Consider the following 11,594-nt stretch of genomic DNA (forward strand, 5'->3'; position numbering starts at 1 on the left):
ATTTATTGCCATGACTTTATACATTTACGAGTTTCTGCTCCGATTTTAAGGTCTTAATTTTTAAGACTTTTTTAAAGACGGTATTGTTCCTGATTAGAAGACACTACTGAGATCTCACTTGTATATTTAATTTCTTGTGGGCATATTAACAGTAATGTGTTTTGAGCTTAATTGCAAGCTGCTTTATATCTGAGTCACGGAGAGCTCATTGACCATCTTCTTTCGTCTTCACATCTCTGAATTCACCTAAAAAGACCCTGTTTTAGCGGCGAAGTCCAAAAAAAGCCCATGGCATAAACATCAAGCAGAAAGTAGGTCAAGATAAGCTCATCTTCCTGAGATACGAGGCTCTCGTGATCTGGGTCTGGGTCACGTTTGTGTAACCTAAACTGAACCTTGGGCTCTCCAGAGTCACACAGACACTCCTCGGCTCGTCTCCGTGTCTCTTCCCATGGGACACACTCTTTCTTCCGGATGTGGAGTGTGTCAGACTGAGTCACAAAGAGATGGAGAGAGGGAAAACCTGACACTGAGACGGAAACCGAGCTGCTACTTGCAGCCAAATATATATTGGTAGATCTTCCTTAAATCTGATTGGTCAGACAGGATTCCAGATGTGTAGCTGTGCCAGTGGCATCATTTTTGACCACAGACTCTCGATTAAACCCAAGAAATTAAAAAGTAGTCATCTTTTGCAGCAGTGTTATTTTAGTATTATTCGAATGTTTGTTTTGTTAAAATTTTGCATTCTAATCTAAAAAAAAAATTCATTTAAAATTCATTTAAAAGTTTTAAAATTGATAGTTTTTATAAACTTTTTTTTTGTCCATATGGATTTAAAAAAATTAATGAAACCAAATGAAATCTAATAAAGTTTTAGTTTTTAAGTTTAACTTTAGCCTAAATTTGAGTTTAACAAACTAAAACTAAAATACAATAAACCGTATAGACATAAAAATAATCTAAGATTAAAATGAAAACAGAAAATATATTTTAAAAATGCATTTAAAATATAAAAACATGAAAACTACAGCACAGTATATAATATACAAGAATTATAATAATAACAATATATTAACACTAAAATAACACTGGTCCAAATTATGGAGAATTTTTTTTCTTATGTGAATTATTCATAATTTTTCTCTTTATCTTATTTTATTTCACTTAATGTTACACATTTTAGTTGTAGTTAACAATAAAAACCTTCATCCTTTTTTTGCAATGTAACACAAACTGAGATTTTTTTTAGAAAAAAATAGTGACCCTCAAAAGATAAAGCTCTAAACAAAGCCAGAAAAAAAACAGGTTATTGAAAATAACAAACAAACAAAAACTTTTCTTTAAAAAAATGTTTAGGCGATTCAACAGAATTATATTTACAGTTATAGCTTCTGGTTACGAAACACTAATAAGAATCATGGGTGTCATTTATTTTCACTCAATTAAGTAATATGAAGCACTGAAACTTGACCTGGGGAGGATGGTTCTATCCTCTGCGCATTCTTAGAAAAAAGGGTTCATTGGGGTTCTATATAGAACCATAGGGTTCTTTACTCAACTCCAAAGAACCTTTTATGCTAAAAAGGTTCTATAATGACAAGAAAGAACCCTTTTTGGCACAAAGGTTCTTTAGGCTATTATTCATTCATATATTACATTACTCTGCAACATTTTGTATTTGTAATTAAATTATTGTTTTAGTAACTTAATATCACATTTTAATCATGCTGATTTTTGGAGAAAAACTGAAATGGCACTCTTCGTGTGATATTGATTAGTTACATAAAATGATATAAATATAAACATTTTCTAACCCCCATATCTTAAATTTTGTGATCATTCTCATGCATTCATAAAAGCATTTGAATACACCGAATAATGCAGTGAAAGAACGCACTCAAAATGCACACGTTCACTAGTATGACTTCATCATATAACTTTACATTAGCCTAGATGCGTGCACTTTTTAGGCACGATTTGTTCAGTTTTTGAATACACTTGATACTGTTAAAAGGCACATCATTAAAACAAAAAATACGAGTTCACATATCACACCTAAACACATGTGTAAAACGTAATGAGAACTAGCTACTAAATTACTTAAAAATGCCTATTCATATACAGCTATGATTCGCGAACCCCAAAATGACTCAAATGATTCGCGATCGCGCTACGAACTGATTCAAATGATTCGCGATCCCCAAACTGACTCAAATGAATCGCGAACCCGCTCTGAACTCCCGAACTGACTCAAATGATTCGCGATCCCCAAATTGACTCAAATGATTCGCTAACCCGCTTTAAACTCCCGAACTGACAAAAATGATTCGCGAACCCGCTAAGAACTTTTGAAATGATCCAAATGATTCGCGATCCCCGAATTGACTCAAATGAATCGCGAACCCGCTCTGAACTCCCGAACTGACTCAAATGATTCGCGATCCCCAAATTGACTAAAATGATTCGCGAACCCGCTAAGAACTTCTGAAATGATCCAAATGATTCGCGATCCCCAAATTGGCTCAAATGATTCGCAAACCCGCTCTGAACTCCCGAACTGAAGCAAATGATTCGCGAACCCGCTTTGAACTCCCGAACTGACGCAAATGATTCGGGGACCCGCTACGAACTCCCGAACTGACTCAAATGATTCGCGATACCCAAATTGACTCAAATGATTCGCGAACCCACTACGAACTTCCGAACTGACTCAAATGATTCACAATCCGAAGTTCCCATCCAAATCAAATGACAGCCAGCGCCAGGGGCGTAGCAACCGGGGGGGGACGGGGGGGACACGTCCCCCGCACTTTTAGAAACAGGTGATTCTGACCCCTGCTAATTTTTTTTTTTTTTTTTTAGGATCCAGCGTGAATATTTCCAGTAGTGTTCTCTGATTTGTTACTTAGATTTGAGTGAAGTAACATTCAGCCAATCACAGAGCAAATCATCTCCTGGGCGCGTCTGCTATGAGCTTCAAATCTCTTGTTGCTCTTCTGAATTTTCGTTTGTTTCATTTGTTCACTTTGCTATTAGGCCGTCTGGGATAAAATGCACCCCAGAAAAAAGCAAAGGACGATTACATCCTTTTTTCAAACACACACTGTAAGTATGTTACAGTATGTCGCGATGACACGAATCGCGCGATAAAGTTTTCATGTTATGATTTAACCTATTGAACCCGTATGGACCTCGTCACGTCGCGCCGGATTCAGTGTGTTAAATGCTCTCCTAATTGTCGCTTTGGATAAAAGCGTCTGCTAAATAAGACGTAACAATATTATTGGTTTCTGCTGTCTTTTGTTTGTCTACGTGCTGCTCGCGGAGTAAAATTATCATTTCACAATAAATCATATTTGTTTTGCAACGAATATCTTAAAATACTTTATCAAATTTTATTCTTTTAATTCATAACTGTTACTTTATGTCCTAACTGGTCTGTAGGAAAGGCAGGCTGTGACGTCACTGGCAGAGAGAGGGGGCAGTTGCTCAACCTCTCCAGAATGTGTACAGGTGAGATTTGTATAAAAAAAAAGCAGATCGACTATCTTAAAGCTGCGGTATGGAACTTTTGACGCTCTAGCGGTTAATAAACAGAACTGCTTGCGTCTTGCGGAAGAACATCGTAGCCGGAACTACTTCTCTCTGTTTATGTCTATGAAGAATCACAAAGGTACTGGGTTACTCCGCCGCGGTACCCCCGAAGCAATCTAAAATAGTTAGAATATAAACACTTATTATAGGTGCACCCTAGTGATTCAGGACAAGCCAAAAACACAGTTTGGAAAATGGATTCGCTCGCTTATTATATACATTTTTCTACATTTTGAACACAAAGTTACGGACCGCAGCTCTGATTGGTTGTTTTTTACCGGGAGCGATGTATTTCTGCAAATGGCAATAGGACACTGGGAGGAGCCAGAGGAGCTTGATTTTTTCACAGATTATCTGTCTCATATTTTTCATAAAATGTATGTTGTATAAAATTACTGTAGATGTAATCTGTATACTCATTTAACACCTGTTTTTGTCCAACTGTTAAAAAGAAAAGTTATTGTTCAAATGTAGTGCAACTGAAATATTGTAAATATCATAAAATATCTTTATTTCATAAAAAATAAAAACATTTATAGATGGTCTCCCATTGGTCTCAAAGTCCTGCAGTATTTTTAAATTTTGAGTATGATTTAACAAAAATAGGTTCCTGTAAGCTATCATGTCATGTTCCCAAATTTGAAAAAGTAAAATGCCAATTGGTATTCTATTTGGAATTTATTATGAACATCAGCTTTGGGTCAAATCACCATACAGCTGTCCCCCCCACTTTTAAAATGGCTGCTACGCCCCTGGCCAGCGCTACTATTGGCTTAGTTCTAAATAGTATGACAAAGTATTTACGCTGAGGTAAATAATTATTACCTGTGTTGTCTTATAAATCTACAAAATACTACTGTAGATACATATGTAAATTCTCTGTTGTTAAATAATTTTACTTGCGTCTATTTCATGCAAGCTTATACTCACTAGGTGCACATTTTTATTTCAGTCTCTCTTTCTATGCAAACAACTATGCATTTGCACAAGTACTTATAAATATTAAGATTGTGTGTTTCTGTCTTATAAATACCTCTGCATTATTTAAAAATGATTAGTGACTATTTTTGTAATTGCAGGACATTCTGCAAAATATGGGAGCTACACTACTCCTCCTGGAGGAAAGCGGTGTAAAGTTGGACTGTGTTGTTACTGACCGTCACCCCCAGATAAAAAAAAAAAGTTTTTAAAGGGTCGTAAAATTAACTACTATTATGACGTCTGGCACATGGCGAAAGGTAATGCTTGCATCTTTGAAAGAAAATAAAATTAAAATATTCATGGTATTAGGATTCATATTTCTGAAAAAGCTTACTTCATCAAATAAAAAAAAAAAATCTGATATGTTTTGCCTGTAACTTTTACTCAATCAGGATTGACAAAGAAGATGTAGAAAATGTCCAGAGAGAAGGACTGTAGTTTGGTGAAGAAGTGGCATAAGAGCATCCCCCAGCACCTGTACTGGTCTGCCAGCAGCTCTGATTCAGGACCTGAGAAGGGAACCAGATGGACCTCCATCATGAACCACATTCAAGACAATCACACACATTCTGACCCAGCGTCCCCTCGGTGTCAACATGAACATAGGTCAGAACACAACACATAAACAGTTATGTTTGAAAGGAGGCATACTATTGTTTTCTGTGTAGGCAAACTGGTACTGCCTTTCAGTTAGAGGTCACAGTTTACAGAATGGTACAGATTTATTGTATTAGTATAAGTATATAAGTGCTATTTTTAATATTTTCATAATTTTAATGATAAATAAAAAAGTTGATTTATTCACTATGACAATATGAACAATTGTTGTGTTTGTTTCTCTTATCCTTTAGGTTGTATCTTGTAAAGATGACTTCAGTGAGAATGCTGTGTACAAGCTTCTCTTTCCAGAGGGAGGACACACCGTCAAACCAGTAAAAACAGAGCCAACATTTTATAAGCTTTTCCCAAAAATATTTATTTTAAACAATACTTACAAATGTGCAAATAAAATGAATGTTTAAATGAATAACTTATTATACTTTACAGGCTGTGTCATCAACTTGATGAATCCTGTTTTTGAAGAAGTTGTCCGTGATCCTCTTCCATATCTGGATGGCATACAGCAGATTCCTGTGCCTCCGGACCGGTCTTCTCAGCATGACAGACCTTCCATGGAAGAAGCTGTTGCTCTGCATGTGTCACGTTTCAGTCAAGACGGGGTCTGAATCCAACATATTGTCCAGCAGCATCAGGAAACATCAGGATGCAACAGAGCCCAATTATTTACACAAAATGTAGCAAGTGTGTGAAACTGGCCTTACCTTTCCATCCCTCTGACTGTAACGCCCATGGTCAGCTCTATATACATTCATTGCTACATTCATTCATTGCATTTTACAAAGAATACAGTATATATTGAGTCACACAGGTTCAAGGCCAGGATGGTCTGTCATGCAGGATTTTGTATTAGGCACTTTTCTCATTTTTCTTGTGACCTGCAAAAGAAAACAAATCATAATGGCACTGTTATTTACAGTAATCTTTCATACTTTGTTTGGAAGTAGAAGAAAGCACACACATAGATAGGTTGAATACATTTCTATCAAGTGTACTAGTGAAATACCTGTGGTATTTCCCTGCAACATATATTTTCTCTCTCGAGGGCCATGCGTGCACAATTTCCACAAGTACACCTGTAAAAAAAGATAGACCTTGATTAAGTTTTTGTTGTTATGAGGCTAAGTCCTAATCACAATAAAGCAGCGTAGTAAACATGACATTGACTATATTGAGTGGCTTCTATACTGTACTTTTGTTGGCTAAATAAATCAACTTTAATAACTTCAATAGGCTAACTTACTGTAAATACTTTCCAAACAATACATTCACGCGCTAACGTTACACAGTTCACTGTTTTATGTTCTTGATTCAACGTGAAAAACCTATCATTGTAAAATTATACGTTGACAATATAATAATTTTAATGTTTTTAATATCATGCTAAAAATAAAATTGTGACTGCTGACGTTATAACTTAACGTGTAAAGTTAATGCTATATGCTAGTTAACGTTTAGGTTGAAGTTCTAGAATTGACGTAACAGTTAAGTTCTTACTGAAAATATAAAATAAACTTACCACTCAGAAGCGTCCATTTCCAATCTTAAAACATTTGGTTGTTCCTTAAAATCGGCATCTTCATCTGAAACGGACTCAAACATTTACTGTTGAACGCCTCATCTCTCCATTGTCACGCTGGAGCTGTTTGTTGTCACTCTGAGCTGCTGTGACGAGCCCGCAGTGAAACAGCCAATCAGAGCAGAACTCCTCATTACTATTCATGACCCTTCCAAATAAGGTAAAAACAGACCATTTCATTCTAGAGACAATTTCTAGGGTTGAAAATGGACCTGTAAAACCATCTGGACATTTTAAATGCCCTTAAAAAGCCACATACACTCTTTGTAAATATCCGAGACAAATTTAAAATATTATTTCAACACATTCTAGGGCACCTTTAAAACTAAAAATATGAGTACACATATCACACCTAAACACGCGTTGGTAATTAGAACTAGTTACTAAATTAGTTAAAAATGCCTATCCAAATACAGCTATGATTCGCGATCTCCAAAATGACTCAATTGATTCGCGATCCCGCTACGAACTCCCGAACTGACTCAAATGATTCACAATCCGGAGTTCCCATCCAAATCAAACGACACCGACAGCGCTACTATTGGCTTAGTTCTCTAATTTAATAACATTTACTGAAATTAAGGTACGGAAAGTATGTTGTTAACAAATAAAATATCAATATTTCCATTCCGAACTGCTGTCCACGTCGACACATCCACGAACATAACCAGGTGAGCAGATCACTCTCTCACTATTTGATAGCTCTAGTCTTTATCCACTCATCATCATCATCATCATCATCATCCACCAATCAGAACACACGAGAACTCTCTGACCACAGCTGCTGTGCTTCAAAAGCTCTTGCAGCAGCTCAACACTGGTTTTCTCTGAGGTGGTCGGAGCACATCAGATTGTGGTTAATCTTGCAGATCATGACTTATATCTACTCTTCCTCTCCCTGCAGTTTGGTAATATAAAGATTCCTCCTTTGAACTCCCACCTCTTCTGTGGGTTTTATTGTTCTGGGTCTGAATTTGGGCTCCTGGGGTCTCAAAAAAGAAACATTTTCAATCTCCAAGGTGAATGTTATGACAACACCAGTGTTGAGCTAGTTACTAAGAAATATTAACTAGCTACAGTTACTAGTTCCTTAATTCAAAAAGTAACTCAATTACTTTGTTGATTACTTACACCAAAAAGTAATGCATTACTGTTAAAAGTAACTTTTTAGTTACTGTTTTAAAGAACTTTCTTTAATGTTCCCATTAATGCGCTTTTATGCGTTATGGTCTATACAAACACAAAGTAAAACAGAAAGTAATTTTTAAACACTATTTTGATTAAGTCAGACCAGCACAAACTGAATATTGTATATCACAAGGATTTCTGAAATAAATAACAAAACACCTGAATAATATATTCAGAATCAAAAACTAAAGTGGCTTCTGCATCATAAAAGCTGTTGTGTTGAGCCCTTAAAAATGTTCCTTTCACAGCTTAAGTATGAAAACTATCAACAATGGACAACATAACACAAAACATTTTGAAATAAATAAATGAAAGCAATCTGAATTATTCAGAATCAATTTCGAGAAACATACATATACACACACACACACACACACACATATTTATATATATATGCCTATCCATATACAGCTATGATTCGCGAACCCCAAAATGACTCAAATGATTCGCGAACCCGCTTTGAACTCCCGCACTGACTCAAATGATTCGCGATCCCGCTACGAACTCCCAAACTGATTCAAATGAGTCGCGATCCCCAAACTGACTCAAATGATTCGCGATCCCGCTACGAACTCCCGAACTGACACAAATAATTCACAATCCGGAGTTCCCATCCAAATCAAATGACACCAACATCGGTACTATTGGCTTAGTTCTCTAATTTTAATAATTTAATTTAATTTTAATTTTAATAATTCTCCACTACTTAAGAAACCCAACCTCAACCCATCTCTTTTAGAGAACTACAGACCAGTTTCCCTTCTTCCTTTTATTGCAAAAATACTTGAACGAGCTGTGTTCAAACAAGTCTCTACATTTCTCACACACAACAATCTCCTTGACAGCAACTAATCTGGCTTCAGAAGTGGACATTCAGCTGAGACGGCCTTGCTCTCAGTTGTTGAAGCCCTAAGACTGGAAAGAGCAGAATCCAAATCTTCAGTACTTATCCTGCTTGATCTGTCCGCTGCTTTTGACACGGTTAACCACCCGATCCTCCTATCAACGCTACTGGCGAAAGGCATCTCAGGAACAACACTTCAATGGTTTGAGTCTTACCTATCAGATAGGTCCTTCAAAGTATCTTGAAGAGGTGAGGTGTCCACGTCTCAACATCTAACTACTGGGGTGCCTCAGGGCTCAGTTCTTGGACCACTTCTCTTCTTTCTCTACATGGCATCATTAGGTTCTGTCATTCAGAAACATGGCTTTTCATATCACTGCTATGCTGATGACACTCAACTCTACCTCTCATTCCATTCTGATGATCCGACGGTAGCTATTCACATCTCAGCTTGTCTAACTGACATTTCTTCCTGGATGATGGACCATCACCTTCAACTCAACCTTGCCAAGACAGAACTGCTTGTGATTCCAGCAAACCCATCGTTTCATCACAATTTCACCATCAAGTTAGTCACATCAACCATAACTCCTTCAAAAACAGCTAGAAGCCTTGGAGTTATGATTGATGATCAGCTGACTTTCTCAGACCACATTGCTAAAACTGTCCGATCCTGCAGATTTGCTTTATTCAACATCAAGAAGATCAAGCCCTATCTTTCTGAACATGCTGCACAACTCCTTGTTTAAGCTCTTGTTCTGTCCAGGCTGGACTATTGCAATGCCCTCGTGGCAGGTCTTCCAGCCAGTTCTATCAAACCTTTACAATTAATTCAGAACGCGGCAGCAAGATTAATTTTTAATGAGCCAAAAAGAATACACGTCACTCCTCTGTTTGTCAAGTTGCACTGGCTTCCAACAGCTGCTCGCATAAAATTCAAGGCATTGATGTTTGCCTACAAAACTACCACTGGCTCTGCACCCATTTACCTAAATTCATTACTTCAGACTTATGTGCGTCTAGAAGCTTGCGTTCTGCAAGTGAACGTCGCTTGATTGTTCATCTCAAAGAAGCACATAGTCACTTTTACGGACTTTTAAATTAAATGTTCCCTTCTGGTGGAATGACCTCCCCAACTCAATCCGAGCAGCTGAGTCCTTAACCATCTTCAAGAATCGGCTTAAAACACATCTCTTCCATCTTTATTTCACCCTCTAACTTTAACACTCACTATTCTAATTCTATTCTTTAAAAAATCTAACTACCTTTCTAATCTTTTGGATTCTATTTTCTTTTCATTTATTATGCAATTGTATATGTATGTGTGTGTGTATGTGCAAAGACCTCTATCTAGCTAGCTCTATTCTTTTATTTTTTTATTCTATCTGTTTTCTTTTTATTTATTATATGATTTAAAAACCCATCCTATGTGTACTGTGTTAACCTAACTGAGACTTGTTATAGCACTTATATATCATTGCTCTTTTTGTTGTTTTTGATTGCTTCCACTGTCTTCATCTGTAAGTCGCTTTGGATAAAAGTGTCTGCTAAATGAATAAATGTAAATGTAATTTCATGACATTTACTGAAATTAAGGTACGGAAAGTATGTTGTTAACAAATAAAATATCAATATTTCCATTCCGAACTGCTGTCCACGTCGAAACATCCACGAACATAACCAGGTGAGCAGATCACTCTCTCACTATTTGATAGCTCTAGTCTTTATCCACTCATCATCATCATCATCATCATCATCATCATCATCCACCAATCAGAACACACGAGAACTCTCTGACCACAGCTGCTGTGCTTCAAAAGCTCTTGCAGCAGCTCAACACTGGTTTTCTCTGAGGTGGTCGGATCACATCAGATTGTGGTTAATCTTGCAGATCATGACTTATATCTACTTTTCCTCTCCCTGCAGTTTGGTAATATAAAGATTCCTCCTCTGAACTCCCACCTCTTCTGTGGGTTTTATTGTTCTGGGTCTGAATTTGGGCTCCTGGGGTCTCAAAAAAGAAACATTTTCAATCTCCAAGGTGAACGTTATGACAACACCAGTGTTGTGCTAGTTACTAAGAAATATTAACTAGCTACAGTTACTAGTTACTTAATTCAAAAAGTAACTCAATTACTTTGTTGATTACTTACACCAAAAAGTAATGCAGAACTTTCTTTAATGTTCCCATTAATGCACTTTTATGCGTTATGATCTATACAAACACAAAGTAAAACAGAAAGTAATTTTTAAACACTATTTTGATTAAGTCAGACCAGCACAAACTGAATATTGTATATCACAAGGATTTCTGAAATAAATAACAAAACACCTGAATAATATATTCAGAATCAAAAACTAAAGTGGCTTCTGCATCATAAAAGCTGTTGTGTTGAGCCCTTAAAAATGTTCCTTTCACAGCTTAAGTATGAAAACTATCAACAATGGACAACATAACACAGAACTTTTTGAAATAAATAAATGAAAGCAATCTGAATAATTCAGAATCAATTTCGAGAAACATACACACACACATATATATATATATATATAAATGCTGTTTAAAAATGAAATCTATGTTATCATGCTAAGGATCTGACTGAAAGCCGGCGACTCCACAGTAGAGACAGGTGCATGTTTTCTACAATGTTTCACCTGTATGAGAAAAACATACAGAGAATCACTAAAGACACTTTGCTGTAGACCCATTCCACATAATAATATTCATTAAAACTGTATGTTAACACGTAGGAGCTTGCTGCATGAATCAGTGAGTAGGCTACAGTT

General features: G+C 36.5%; 1 long non-coding RNA gene across 1 annotated transcript; it reads right to left on the reverse strand.

The window, feature by feature from the left end:
• Positions 1–5,642: 5,642 nt before the first annotated feature.
• On the reverse strand, positions 5,643–6,831 carry LOC113068504 (uncharacterized). Its single transcript, XR_003279550.1, has 4 exons — positions 6,716–6,831; positions 6,203–6,272; positions 5,901–6,074; positions 5,643–5,800 (listed from the first exon to the last, which is right to left on the reverse strand). It is a non-coding gene; the product is annotated as an uncharacterized LOC113068504 (long non-coding RNA).
• Between the last annotated feature and the right edge of the window lie 4,763 nt (positions 6,832–11,594).

Source organism: Carassius auratus, linkage group LG45M (genome assembly GCF_003368295.1).
Source record: "Carassius auratus strain Wakin linkage group LG45M, ASM336829v1, whole genome shotgun sequence".
Taxonomy (NCBI): Eukaryota; Metazoa; Chordata; class Actinopteri; order Cypriniformes; family Cyprinidae; genus Carassius; species Carassius auratus.